Genomic DNA, 10084 nt, shown 5'->3' on the forward strand with positions numbered 1-10084 from the left:
CAAAGCAGCTCCAATCCTTAACCAATTCCTTATCTCTGTTACATTCCACTTAATTTACAAAGTATTAGCACCCAGTTATATTAGACCTCTTTCACTCTATCAACATTCAAACCAACAACTTTCTGATCTGCCTGACTAAGACTTGTAAAATAACTATAACTTGCTTCAAACCACAATCATCGTGGGATCGACCCTGACTCGCTCAGGTATTACTTGAACGACCTACTACACTTGTTGGTACAGCTGTACGGAGTGTGGGGATTCGTGCACCAGGAGCTCTCGACCACCGGGGAGATTTCGGAGAGGAATCAAGTTAGATAACATAGGATAAGAAGACTGATAAACCCATATTTTATGATGTATTTTGTGCTTAATTTAAGTGATTTATTCAACCCTTCACCCACTTATTCATGTAAATTGCATGATTTTACTTTCCCTTCCCTATTATGTAATATGTGTGAAAAATATGTTTCCTATGCTTTAAAAATAATTATTTTTATTACCTTTTATTACCATTCGATGCCGTGATTTATGTGTTAAGTAGTTTCAGATCTCCTAAGGCAGGAATGACTTAAAGGATGGAAAGGAAACATACAAAAATGGAAGGAAAGCACAAAATAGAGTTTTTGAAGAAACTGGCAGCGACGCGAACGCATGGACGACGCGGCCGCATGCCCAGCGCGAAAAGGCAGCGATGCGAACGCGTGAATGACGTGGACGCGTGCCAAGGAAAACTCCCAGATGACGCGACCACGTGACCCACGCAGACGCGTGACAGACGCCTCATGCAGCAACTGCAGAAAACGCCACCAGCGATTTCTGAAGCCCTTTTTGGCCCAGATCCAAGTTCAGAAAATATAGATTAGAGGTTATAAAGTGGGGGAATGCATCCATTCATAAGAAAGCTCTCGAATTATTCACTTTTCATGAATTAGATGTAGTTTTTAGAGAGAGGTTCTCTCCTCTCTCTTAGGTTTTAGGATTAGGATTTCTTATTATTTTAATTTAGGATTTCAACTCTCTATCAGGTTCAATATTCCTTTTACTTTATATTTCTCTTTTGCTTTTAGATATTTTAAAGCTTTCCTTTAATTACTTTTGTTGCCAAATTGGCTTATGAACTTTCTATGTTAGATTGATTTTCTCTTATTAATGCAATTGAGGTATTTCAGTTTATGATTTTTATTTAGCTTTTCATATCCTTGGTTTTAATTGATCAATTGGAGACTCTTGAGTTATCAAACTCATCGTGATTGATAATTGTTATTTTTGCTAATTGAATTGGATTCCAATAACTCTAGTCCTTTCTTAGGAATTGGCTAGGACCTGAGGATCAAACTAATTAGTCCACTTGACCTTCCTTTGCTTTAGTAAAGGTTAACTAAGTGGGATTAAAATCCAATTATCATCACCATTGATAAGCATAACTAGGATAGGAATTCCAGTTTTCATATCTTGCCAAGAGTTTATTTTATAGCTATTTATTTATTTTACTTGTCATTTAAATTACTTGTTCCTTACCTTCAAAACCTCCAATTTACAAAACTCATAACCAATAATAAGAATATACCTCCCTGCAGTTCCTTGAGAAGACGACCCGAGGTTTGAATACTTCGGTTATCAATTTTTAAGGGGTTTGTTACTTGTGACAACCAAAACGTTTGTGAGAAAGGACTTTTGTTTGTTTAGAAACTATACTTGCAACGGGAATTTATTCTGAATTCTAGACCACGCAAAAGTTCTCTCTTCAAAATGGCGCCGTTGCCGGGGAATTGCAAACGTGTGCCTTCTTATTGGTTATTGTAAATATTTTTGTTTTACTTGTTTATTTATTTTTGTTTTTCTCTTTTATTAGCTACTATGAATTCTCACCCCTCTCGCTTTGAGTTTGGTTCTGAATTTGTTAAAAAGAGTGGAAACTATAACAGGAATAGGCATCAAGTTCTAAGCAATCGAAGATGGATTGAGCCAAGAGGATCTGATCAACCCTTTAGGCAACATCACCCTCCAAGATGTCATGGGCAAGGACCACTCAACAATGCATACCAAGCTAATAGATATGGTGGACTCCCTAGTATTTACCAATAAGTCCCACCCTGTGCTTATAGACCACACTCTCAACGTAGCTTTGAACCACCACACTCACAAGTTTGCTTTCACCATTCACCACAGTATGACCCTTATCCACCACAATCCCAATCCAATTACTCCCGAGAACCACCACAATCTTGTTCTGAACCCTCCTCCCCAACCAATGCACCCTCATACCCACCCCAACCTCCTATGGACAACAGACTTCGTGTTCTTCTTCAAGGGCAAACAAAGATGCAAAGGAGCGTACTGGAACTCACTACTGCCGTAACTGAGGTAGTAAATTTAATAGCTTCCCGACATCTGAGAACTCAAAGTATTCCCATGGCTGCATGTGGAGAATCAAAAGAAGAGCGTAGCATGAAGGAAACACTAGAAACTTCGGTGGACAATGAGGAGCATGGCTTTGTATTGGAACAAGTAGAGGAAGCCATGATAGTTGTAGAGGAAGAAGTGGTTGAAGACTTAGGAGATGCTGAACCTCCGTGGGAATCGAGAACTGTACAGGATTCCGCTGAGAAGTCCGAATTTGATGCCAAGGAGGATAGTGCACAACCTCCAAAGCATATACCTTGTGAAAAATTGGACGGAACAGACCAAGAAGTTGATTCCATAGGCAGTGATGATCATGAATCAAGCTCTCCTAGTCATGAACTTACATCCGCAACTGAACTCCATGAGCCTGACGAACCTTATCCCAGTGAATATGAAGATGATGTCGAAGTGGATTTCTCTCAACCTCTAGCTTACGACTTGAGTGACGAGGAAGACATAGAAGACTTTGATCAGGATGCAGTTGCAGCTGAAGAATTTTGCAAAGAAATGGGGGAATTCACAGAAGAATACAAGGGAGTAGAGCTTACAGAACCACTGGAAACACCTATCCCAAGGCCATTACCATCTAATACAAGCTTCAAGTGGGTACAATCCTTAACCTTTATCTTTATTTTTCCACTTGATTATGGTTTGCTTGAAACAGATGGCCAGCTTAGAGCTCTCTGCGGCTTTAAGAGTAAGAGGGAGATGGCTCGTGCTCAGAGCTGGTGTGCAAGATTCAATAAGGTTCTACGCTTCAATTCGAAGTGCACGGATTGGTATCATGTTCAATTGAATGGGTCTCAGAAGATGTTTGGTCATCTTGGTGAGAATACAATTTCTAAACCCCCCCGGATGGAAGAATATAGATCAAGACGAAGGCAGATTTAAAATCAAAGTTTGGGATCCTGGAAAATATTCTGATATTCGTCACTCCGGGAGCCTGAGAATCTGTTTGAAGCTGCTCAGAAGCTTCACATGCCTAGTTTGGGACCCCAGAGACTGTTGGCATCCCAAACATTGGTGAAGATTTCTGGATGAATTTAAGCATAAGCCACCATAACAGGAAGCTCATCCAATGTCCAACTTAAGGACTTTAACTAAAAGTGCTAGGTGGGAGACAACCTACCATGGTATGGTCATTTCTTTTTTCAGTTTTATTTCGTGTTGTTTGTTTTTATATTATATTATTTTCATTGAACCTGAATGTTATTCATAGCATTTGCATCAGCATTGCATACTACATAACTGCATAATTGCATAAAAAAAAAAAGAAGAGAAGCGCGCGACGCGACCGCGTCGCTAACGCGTTTGCATCATTTGCGACAAAACACCTCCCACGCGTCCGCGTCACTCACGCGAATGCGTGATCTGGAAATCGGCGTAAAAATCTAACGCTCAGAAATCTGGGCTGGAATCGTGCGGCTGTCGTGCGTTTAGCACAAAACGGCTCACGCGTTCGCGTCCATCACGTGAACGCGCCACTTGCTTAACACCCATCCCACGCGAAAGCGTGAGCGACGCATCCGCGTCGCGTGGATAGCATGACACCTTAATGGAGACAGAGAGTTGCGCTGAAACGAGGCCGAAACTGTGCGTTTAGCACAAATTCCAGCGACGCAGCTGAGTGCCTCACGCGATTGCGTTATTCATCTTTTACCCATTCCATGCGATCGAGTCAACCACGCGACCGCGTCAACCCCATTTCACCCTAGCCACGCGATCGCGTGCCCCATGCGTTCGCGTGGATTCAAATTCATTAACCCCCAGTGACGCGAAACCCTACCCCCATCGCGCCCCCATTCTCTTCCCCTCCAACCCCCCTCTCTTACCCACCACCATTAAACCCCACCCGAATCCCCTGCCACCGAACAGCCACCCACCGCCTCGCCAACCGTCCTTCACCGCCGCCTCCCACCACCACCACCACACCCTCGCCATCTCTCTGATCCCTACCGTAGTTCATACGCCTACCAAGTTTCACCGAATGCCATTTTTCTTTCATTTGTAGTTAGTTGCATATTTTTCCAATTATGTTCAAATTAGGCTAGTTAGAGATGCATGTTTGTAGTGGATTCTAGGTGGTTAGGTAGCTAAGATGTGGTTAGTGGATTTAGGCCTATTAATTGCGCTGTTCTTGCTACCTATTTTATAATTTTTGTAATTCTGCTGTTGCTGTGATGTTAATACTGTCCATATGCTGTTCTTCACAGTTTCATGCTGCTATTCCATTGCTCTTTCATTATGTGTATTTGCAGCCTTATTTTACCTTATATGAACTATTCTATTTGCTGTTTATTACCCGGAAACATCCAATTTTAGCCGAAATGCTGTCCAATTTTCTGCAAATTATTTCCTTCTCATTCATGCATTGGTTTTGGCAATTTTGAATTTTCCATTACTTAGCTTTTACCAAACCAATTCTTGAATGCACGGGCCAGCATTCTTATTCTTTTCGATTTCCTGGTTAATAAATTGCACTTTTGATTATTCGATTTCAATTTTTGCTATTTCCATATCTATATGAATCATCATCAACCTCATTTCCTTGCTTGAATATGAGTTGCATGTTGCTTATAATTGTGAAATTCTTGTTACTTAGAAACCGATCATCATGCCACTTACTCTGACTTTCTTTTTACTCACTCATTAATTTCCACTTTCTAACCTCTTTCTCAATACTAACCGATCTAACTTTCAAACTTCTCTTTTTGGTTTTTAACTATTTACTTTAATTTTTTAACTCAAGGCATGATTATGGTTTTTCCTAATTAACATCAATTCTATTTATATTACGTTTTGGATTGTGATTTTTCATCTCGGATTCCTAACTCAAATACAATCCCTTATGCACAGATACTTAACTCATCTCATAATTCTACTGCTCTTTTACCACTATGTGCTTATATTGCTATTATTCTATTTGCCTACTTGTTTTCCTGTTTTTGTTCTTTCATTGTATCCTGCAATTTCTGCTTTTCAGGATGTCTGACCCTCAAAGAAAAGGAAAAGGCAAGGCTACCACCGGCAAAAGAAAAAGAGGCGAACCCTCTATGTCCATCCTGGACATTATGCATGATGACTCCTGGCGGGAAAAGTACTTTACCCCGCAGGAGAAGGCAGACCAGCTCCTCACTGCCAATGATCCGGTAAAATTTACAAAAAAATACTGTGAGCTGAAGTATCCAGTGTTTGCCACCTCCAGAAATCTGTACCTGGAGAGAACTCTGAAAATTTCAGAAGAACTACAGCAGTACACCTCCGATCAGATAAAATAGAGAGGCTGGTTCTTCTTGGAGAGAAACTTGACAGAGGTCAATGCTTCCTGGGTCAGAGAGTTTTACTGCAACTATTTCAAGACTACCCTGGATGCAGTGCACCTAAGAGGAAAACAGATATTGGTAACTGAGGAAGTCATTGAGGATATTCTGCAGTTTTAGCCTAAGTCAGATCAGCCTGACGGTTACCAAAAGGCTGAAGAGGATATGCACTTTATGCGATTTGACTGGGATGCTGTCAAGCAGAGGATAGCCCTTGATCCGACTGTCCCATGGGTCATGGGAAAGAACACAACAATGCCTAAGGGAATCAAGCTTATGTATCTGAATGATGAGGCTCGGCTCTGGCACCAGATCCTGAGCAACTTTGTTATGCCAAGCACTCATGAGACGGAGCTGCCTGCTACTATGATCACCCTTCTCTGGTGTGTGCTGGAGGGTAAGGACCTGTATCTGCCACAATTCATCCGGCACTATAAGGCCAAGGTCCATGTCAGACGCACCCTTCCTTTCACATATCTGATTACCCAGCTCGGCCGTCGAGCTGACGTGCCTTGGGAGCTTGCTGATGAGAAGCCACCTGCTGCAGACTGCAAGAGAATTATCCCTCACAGCAGGAAATTTCAGACTTTAGGCTTTAGACCTCCATTCCTCCCCGCTTCTGATGATAAATCCACACCTTCATCTGCCCCTTCATCATCTACTGCTGCCGCAGCTACCACCACTGCACCTCCACCTGCCCCTGAGCCCATTTATCACTTGATGCATCGACTCTTCGCCCGCTTGGCCCGTATGGAGCGTCGCAACAAGCGACACTATGAGCACCTCAAGTTGATGATCCGATCTGGCGACGACATCCCCTCCGAGCCTGACACCCCTTCTGATACATCTGAGGTGGAGGAGGATGATCACGAGGAGGAGACACCTACCCAGGCTGCACAGGCAGGACCAAAGCAGGCTGTGCCACAGCAGGAGGAGCCACATCAGATTCAGGCCGCAGATCCAGAGATTCCTATCCAGTCAGAGTCTCCACTGCAGCAGACAGATCCTCCTACACTTATCCAGTCTGCAGACCCTCAAGCCGCCTCAGAGACTCCAGCAGCCCATCCTTCCGGTGATGACACTCCTTCACACCCAGCTTGAGTGAGCATCGAGGACGATGCTTTAATTTAAGTGTGGGGAGGTCGTCATCCCTTGCATATTTTTTTTGGTGAACCACTACAGACTCTTTTATCTTATTTTGTTTATTTTTCTGTACTTTTATCTTTATTTTTATTTTTCAGTACTTATACATTGTCCTTTTCATGTATTTTTATTTTATTTCTGCATTTTGCACTTTAGTTCATATTTTAGCCATTTAGTTTAGTTTGCAATTCTAAACTTATTAATTATAGAATATGTGGATTAATTAGTATAGTTTACCCTTTTAGCATATGATAGTTTGGTTTAAATTGAAAATAAAAAGGAAGTAAAACTAGAGACTTTAGTAAATTAAAACAATCCACACACCTTGTATATATAGCATTACATGTTAGTTAGTTAACAACATTTCATCAAGGAACAACACTAAGATTTTAAGGGCCACCCTAAGATTTATATTGAGAATAATGGGAACTCTTAATTTTTACTTGCATGACATATATAACTGATATATGTTGTTTGAGTTGGAGAACACACAGCCTGTGAGTTTTGAGCTTAATGATATGGTTACATTCAAACCATAAATTTCATTCCTGTGTGTTTTGCCCTTCTTTTTCATTCTGATGTTCTTTACTTTGTTTTAATCTATATGTCCAATTATAGGATATAGATACATACTAAGAGATGATTGAGGCCATCATTTGAATTTTTTCTCACTTATCCCAAATTAGCCTACCTTTTACATCACCATTGTTAGTCCCCCTTGAGCTTTTTAATCCCCTCTTGCTCTATAAATCACATTACTAGCCCTAAGCAGAAAAACAAAATACAAATTCTAAGTTGAATCCTTGGCTAGCTTAAGATAAGTATTGTGTATAATTTAAGTGTGGGGAACTTTATGGGAACATGGATGATAAAAACAAAGTAGGAAGTTAAAAAGAATAAAGATGTTTCAAAATAAAAATTTTGGGAAGCATGCTCATGTGAAAGCAAAACAATTGAATTACCATGTGCATTATAAAAAAAAAAGAGTTTTCAGTATTTAAATAAAAGGGGATACAAAAATTTCCCAATTGCAAAATAAAAAGAATCAATGCACATGGGACAAAGTTAAAGTTGACGCATGAGCTTGCAATACAAAGTGGAAAATTTTGGGCAATTAGGTTAAAGAAACTTTCTGATTTATCAAGTGTGTATGTTAGGTGAGATCTTAGACTAATCAAGGATTCACTTATTAGCTCACTTAGCCCTATATATATACCCTTACCTTTACCTTGACCCCATTACAACCTTGGAAAAGACCTCATGATTTTTGTATGTCTGTATTCTATAATTGTTGATTGGTTAGATGAAGAACAAAGTTATAGAAAGTAAGGATAGAAAAAGAATAGAGTGATTAACCCAATAAAAACTGAGTGACTAGAGAGTAAACACAAAATCCAGTGAGGGTTCAATAGCTCATCACCATATATCTCTGCTTAAATTGTTAATTGTCTTGCAAGTTTGTGAAATACTTTTACCCATCTCAATTGTAAAGGTGCTTTAACATTATCTAGGGTCTGGCTATGCATATATGATTCCTTGAGGATATGAATTAATTTGACTACATGTAAGCTTTATATACAAGTGAATAACAACTAGAATTTGCATGACTCATTTAGGTAGTTGCATTTAGGATAGAATACATTGCATGAGATTCCACCACTTTAACCTTACCTTACTCTTTATCTTGGATTTAGCATGAGGACATGCTATTGTTTAAGTGTAGGGAGGTTGATAAACCCATATTTTATAATGTATTTTGTGCTCAATTTAAGTGATTTATTCAACCCTTCACCCACTTATTCATGTAAATTGCATGGTTTTACTTTCCCTTCCCTATTATGTAATATGTGTGAAAAACATGTTTCCTATGCTTTAAAAATAATTATTTTAATTACCTTTTATTACCATTCGATGCCGTGATTTATGTGTTAAGTAGTTTCAGATCTCCTAAGGCAGGAATGACTTAAAGGATGGAAAGGAAACATACAAAAATGGAAGAAAAGCACAAAATGGAGTTTTTGAAAAAACTAGCAGCGACGCGAACGCATGGACGACGCGGCCGCATGCCCAGCGCGAAAAGACAGCGATGTGAACACGTGAATGACGCGGACGCGTGCCAAGGAAAACTCCCAGATGACGCGACCGTGTGACCCACGCGGACGCGTGACAGACGCCATGTGCAGCAACTGCAGAAAACACCACCAGCGATTTCTGAAGCCCTTTTTGGCCCAGATCCAAGTCCAGAAAACACATATTAGAGGTTATAAAGTGGAGAAATGCATCCATTCATAAGAAAGCTCTCGAATTATTCACTTTTTATGAATTAGATGTAGTTTTTAGAGAGAGATTCTCTCCTCTCTCTTAGGTTTTAGGATTAGGATTTCTTATTATTTTAATTTAGGATTTCAACTCTCTATCAGGTTCAATATTCCTTTTCCTTTTACTTTATATTAGAAACTATACTTGCAACGAGAATTTATTCTAAATTCTAGACCACGCAAAAGTTCTCTCTTCAAAGACACCACATCCAACTCAAAACCTTAAGGTAGTAAGTTAATGGGTCTCTCATCTTATAAACTCCTCACTCTTCCTTGCTTTCTTTGATGTGGGACTAACTTCATGTACTCCTCACACTTTCAACACTAACAATCTCCCCCTCAAGTGTGAGTCCACATCAAGCATCAACTCCCCTCTAACTCCTCCACCACATATGAGTATTCGTCCATCACACCGTCGCAAAACACCGCGGGACACGCCACCCGGATCATCTTTGCTAGGAAGACTTTCGATACTTCACCTTGAATATCCCTTAAAACCACTAAAACGATTAACCATCGGCTTTGATACCACTTTGTTGGGCCACCGTGGGGAGTTCTCGACCATCGGGGAGACTTCGGGGAGGAATCAAGCAAGAGAACATATGATGATAAGACACCACATCCAACTCAAAACCTTAAACCACTAAAACCACTAAAATGATTAACCATCGGCTTTGATACCACTTTGTTGGGCCACCGTGGGGAGTTCTCGACCATCGGGGAGACTTCGGGGAGGAATCAAGCAAGAGAACATATGATGATAAGACACCACATCCAACTCAAAACCTTAAGGTAGTAAGTTTAATGGGTCTCTCATCTTATAAACTCCTCACTCTTCCTTACTTTCTTTGATGTGGGACTAACTTCATGTACTCCCCTCACTTGCAACACTAACAA

The sequence above is a fragment of the Arachis ipaensis genome, chromosome B01 (genome assembly GCF_000816755.2).
Source record: "Arachis ipaensis cultivar K30076 chromosome B01, Araip1.1, whole genome shotgun sequence".
Taxonomy (NCBI): domain Eukaryota; kingdom Viridiplantae; phylum Streptophyta; class Magnoliopsida; order Fabales; family Fabaceae; genus Arachis; species Arachis ipaensis.